Below are 5,734 nucleotides of genomic sequence, written 5' to 3'. Positions count from 1 at the left end.
TTTTCCTAAAATATGCATATATATTGAGTATTCATCGCCCACATTCCCTATTAAAAGTTGAAAATTAACAATATTGCTCTTGCACTCTTAATAACTATTTAACCAATAAAATAAAATAAATTTTTAAACCAAAAATGTAGATAAAAAAATAACTAAATTGTTATCTAATTTTAGCCCATATTTCTTTGCATCGAGGTTGTTTGGGACAGCAAAGAATGTGAGTAAATTAAATCTAATCAAAATCAACCAAATAAAAGAATTTTGTTAAATAATTAACACCTTGAAAAATTTCCTAAACAGTTACAAAGAAGTCAAGAAATTTTTTTTAAAAATAGTTTAATGCATGATGTAGTTTAAATTGTATTGAAAATTAAAATAATCTCTTCATATATGTGATTTGTAATATAAATCCTACTTATAGAAAAATATTTTATAATTAAGTCATATTAAAAAATTAATTAAAAAAAAGTGATCTAGAGGAGATATCAATCCATTGACATTCCTCTTAGACATATAAAAGGAATATCATTTTAATGGTTAACATGTCAAAAACTAAAATAAACAACGAATGACAGGATAGTATTGCAGATTTACTTTACGATATCTACGAAGGCCTGCATTCAGTATTATAATTTATTGTACTCATAAAAATGTCATTAAGGCTTTCATAGCCTAGAATTAATAAATATTTTTTTAGGGGAGGGGGAAATATCTAATGGTTAACATGTTATCCAACATATAAACATATAATGACACATTTATCATCCTTAACTTGCTATATAAACACACTTGCCAGATTCATGAACCTAAAAGAGATTAGTATGAATAACTTGATCATTTTTTTATGCCATTACTTAGGCACTTGTTTTAATTCATATAACGATTTAACAAGTTTACATACCTTATGCTCTTTGACCATGCACAAGAAAACCTTTTAGGATTTTGGACCAACTAGTAAATTTACCAAACTCTCGTTAGCTTATTTGTTTGTTTATGAATGTCGAGTTGATAAAAGAATTGAGATTTTTTTTTTGTATAATTCAATAATCTGATCTTTTCGTTAGGAAGCATTCTTCTCCTTTTAATATGTTATACTGTAGTATATGACTACGAAGTTATACTAAATTGTTTAGTTTTAAGCATCAGTGAGAACTACATATATGGTGTTTGAATTTTGAATTTTTTGGTTTCTAAGTGTTGGGTAAATTGCAAAGAATTGGCAAATATTGTGACAAGAATTGGTTTCAAATCGTGATAGAAATCACTTTCCTTTAGTCTTTATTTGTCCGGTATAAAGTGCAATAACCTTAGACAAATATCCTTTAGGATAAGATGAAGTTTGTTTGTCTTAAATTCTTGCACAAAGTAAGACAAACCCTTTGTGAACTAAGGAGTGCTTTGAGAGAGTACACAGTAGTAGGAAAGTGATTTTTTGCAGCAAACCACTCTCTACTTGACCTCTTTATATAGGAAGATTGTTTGGGAAACAAAAGAACTCATTAAATACTTGTATGAATAGATTCAAAGTATTGTGTACTTTAATTCATGCATCTCATGATCCTTAGATCAAAACATGAATCTATCCTTTCATTCAAGAATTCCCATATACATGAATACATTCATAAATGAATATATATTTTAGAAACATTCACAATACTATATATGTACCAAAAACATTAATGAATATACATTAATTACATGTATGTACATCATACAAATTTTGAAAATTTTCTAATAATCCCCCGCCATTTTCAAAATTTAGAAAATGAATTTCTAAAAGGTCACCGAGTAATCTGACACTCATATGCATAAATAATAGTGTCTTTCGATTGAACCACTATCTTAGTGAAAGTTCTTTGAAATCAATCCTTCAAGATGGTAGACAAGCTTTGAACCACTTGGACATTGGACCAACCTCATAAACACATCACACACTGAGCAATGCACAACCATAAGTTCTTCAACGATACATTTTACGGCCTTGTATTACTATCCTTTCATGAATGTTACAAAGTAAAGTCCTTAACTTTGTGGTTTGTCGAAAACCAACATTCATATAGGCGACCTTGGTGCCCCCGCCATAGATAGCACTTTTAAGATTCGTTAAGAGTCCAATGACTCATCCTTACATTTGCACTGCCGAGAATAACATGCACTATTCAACATTGGGATGTCTAAACTTCACATAGTGCACCAACCACTAAAATAGTGTACTTTTACTCATTGAATTCAAGACTAAACGTTGTATCTAGTGTTGAATTGAGGTTCCACCATTGTGATTAAGAATTTTGGACTTTAAACACATCCCCCTTGATGTTCTTGACACCAAATTTCTTGACAATCCTTTTGTCAAAAGATCACTTAAATTTTCATTTGATCTCACAAAATCAATTGATATGACTCCATTTGTGATCAAATCTTTGACATAATTATGTCTTAAATCGATATGTCTTGACTTACCATTATACACTTGACTATATGCTTTAGCAAGTGTAGCTGCACTATCACAATGGATTGAGATAGGCGACAAAGGTGTTGGCTACAACGGTATATCACAAAGTAAATTACGTAGCCTTTCAACTTCTTTATAAGCCGAAGCAAGTGCTACAAACTCTGCTGCCATTGTTGAATCGGTGATACAAGTCTATTTCTTAGAACCCCAAGAAATTGCATCTCCATCAAGCATAAAGATCCAACCACTTGTCGACGAGTGATCATCTTTATTGGTGATCCAACTAGCATCTAAAAATTCTTTTAAAACTGAAGGATAACCAGTATAACATATACCATAGTCCTTAGTAGCCTTTAAATATTTTAAAATTCTGGTTACACCTTGCCAATGTAACCTACTAGGGTTGCTTGTATATCTGCTCAATATACCAACTGCATATGCAATATCAGATCTAGTACAAGTCATTGCATACATTAAGCACCCTATAATCTTGGCATATTCCATTTGAGATTTTGGATCCCCCTCATTATTTACAAAATTTATTTTGGGATCCAATGGTGTTGAATCTGGAATACAATCACTTTGATTGAATTTTTGAAGAATCTTTTCAATATAATGTGTTTGAGACAACATTATATTGTTATTATGTTTGAAGATTCTTATACCAAGAATGACATCTGCCTCACCCATGTCGTTCATGTCAAATTTGCTTGAAAGCAAAGTTTTTGTGACTTCAACTTGTTCCAAGTCAGTCCCAAAAATCAACATGTCATCAACATATAAACAAGTTATGATACCTTTGCCATCATTAAACTTGCTATAAATACATTTATCAGATTCATTTATTTTGAATCCACTAGCAAGAATAACTTGATCAAATTTCTGATGCCATTGCTTCGGTGCTTGTTTTAATCCATATAAAGACTTTACAAGTTTACACACGTTATGCTCTTGACCAGGTATCACAAACCCTTCGGGTTGCTCCATATATATTTCTTCATCCAAATCACCATTCAAAAATGCTATTTTAACATCCATTTGGTGAATGACTAGATTTTGGATAGAAATTATAGCAAGTAGCATTCTAATTGTAGCAATTCTAGCTACTGGTGAATATGTGTCAAAATAGTCCACACCATACTTTTGTGTGAACCCTTTGGCAACCAACCTGGCCTTAAACTTATCAATAGTTCCATCGATTTTCATTTTCTTCTTGAAGATCCACTTACAACCAATTAGTTTTGAACTAGATGGTAAGTGTACTAATTTTCAAGTTTTATTATCCATGATTGAGTCCATCTCATGATTAATAGCTTCCTTTCAAAAGGAAGCATCTTGTGAGTTCATTGCTTCTTCATAGGTCTTGAGATCAGCCTCAGTATTGAAGCAATATGAAATTTGGTTGCTCACTGTATCTCTAGTTCCTTCAACTAGATACATATAAAAGTCCGAATCGAAGTCCTTTGACTTTCTAACTCTTTTGCTCCTTCTCAATTCAATGGTTTCATTTTCACCATCTTTTGTCAATTCACTTGATTTTGGAATAACATTTTTTATAGAGGTGAACCTATTTTCTTCAAAAATAGCATCTCTAGATTCAATTATGGTATTAATCGAAATTGAATCATTAGGTTCAATTACCATGAACCTTTATGCTTTGCTATTTTGTGCATATCCTAAGAATATACACTCCACACCTCTTTCTCTCAATTTCCTTTTTTTAGATTTTTGAAATTTTACAACAGCTCTACAACCCCAAACTTTCAAATAGTTTAGGTTGGGCTTCCTTTTATTCCAAAATTCATAAGGGGTTATAAAACTCCTTTTATTAGGAACTCTATTTAGGATATGACAAGCCGTTAATAAGGTTTCACCTCAAAATCCTTGACTTATTCCAGACTTAGACAAAAGTGCATTAACCATTTCTGTCAATACTTGATTTTTCCTTTCGACTACACCATTTTGTTGTGGTGTATAAAGAGCAGTCACTTTATGTTTTATTCCAATAGACTCAAAATAGGTAGTATCATAATACTCTCCACCTCTATCTATCCTTAGACATTTGATAAAGGATTTACAATGAAGTTCAACTTCTGATTTGTATGTCTAAAATTTTTGCAAAGCTTCACCTTTTGAGTGTAACAAGAAAACATGACAGTATCTACTATAATCATCAATAAAAGTCACAAAGTATTTTTTACCACCCAAAGTAAGAATACCATGCAAATCACATATATCACTATGAATAAGATCCAAGATTTTAGATGATCTTTCAACTTTAGAAAATGAATTTCTTGTGATTTTCGATAGCATGCATGTTTTGCATTTTCCTTCAATCTTATCACAATATAGCAGCAAATCAAGTCTCATCATTTCATGCATCCTTTTGTAATTAACATGACCAATCATATTATGCCACAATTCAAAAGAAAACTCAACCAAATATGCAGAAATAATATCAATCTTATTATTTGTAATAGCAAGTACATTCAACTTAAACATCTCATTGCAAAGATAACCCTTGCCTACAAACATACCACCTTTAGACAAAATAAATTTGTCAGACTCAAACACAAATCTAAAACCAAATTTATTTAACAAACCAACCGACATCAAGTTATTCCTAACTTTCGGTACATAAAACACATTTGTCAAGGTTACAACATTGCTGGAAGTAAATTTTAATTCTACTTCTCCAACGCCTTGAACAGGAATTATAGCAGAATTTTCCATGTAAACAACGGTACTTTCATCCACCGGTTTCATGGACTTGAAGAACGTTCTATTGTTGCACACGTGTCGCGTAGCTCCAGAATCAACCCACCAAGCAAAATCATCTTCAATCATATTGATTTCAGATAGCATTGTCACAAGATTTTTACTTGTGTTTTGGGAAGACTCTTGTTTCTTCTTCTTGTTTTGAAGAATCTGGCACTTGGACTTGTAATATCCCTCTTTCTTGCAATAGAAGCATTGTCCATTCTTCCTTTTCTTGGACTGATTCTTGGGTTGTTGGCCCTTCTTGCAACCTTGAGACTTTTCAGTTTGTTTCTCTTCAATCACATGCACTTTTGAAGTAGAATCTTTGTTCTCTTCAAGGATTTGAGTATCCTTTTTTTCTTGCATGCGAATTTCCTCTTCTACGCGAAAAGAGTTGGCAAGAATTTCAAAAGAGATATCCTCTTTTTTATGTTTGAGATCTCTTTTGAAATCTTTCCAAGAAGGTGGTAACTTATCTATTATAGAGCAAACAATAATGGCTTCATCCATGTGTAGATTGTG

This window comes from Coffea eugenioides, chromosome 2 (genome assembly GCF_003713205.1).
Source record: "Coffea eugenioides isolate CCC68of chromosome 2, Ceug_1.0, whole genome shotgun sequence".
Classification (NCBI taxonomy): domain Eukaryota; kingdom Viridiplantae; phylum Streptophyta; class Magnoliopsida; order Gentianales; family Rubiaceae; genus Coffea; species Coffea eugenioides.
The sequence above is the reverse complement of the archived record's forward strand: the minus strand, read 5'-3'. Positions refer to the sequence as shown.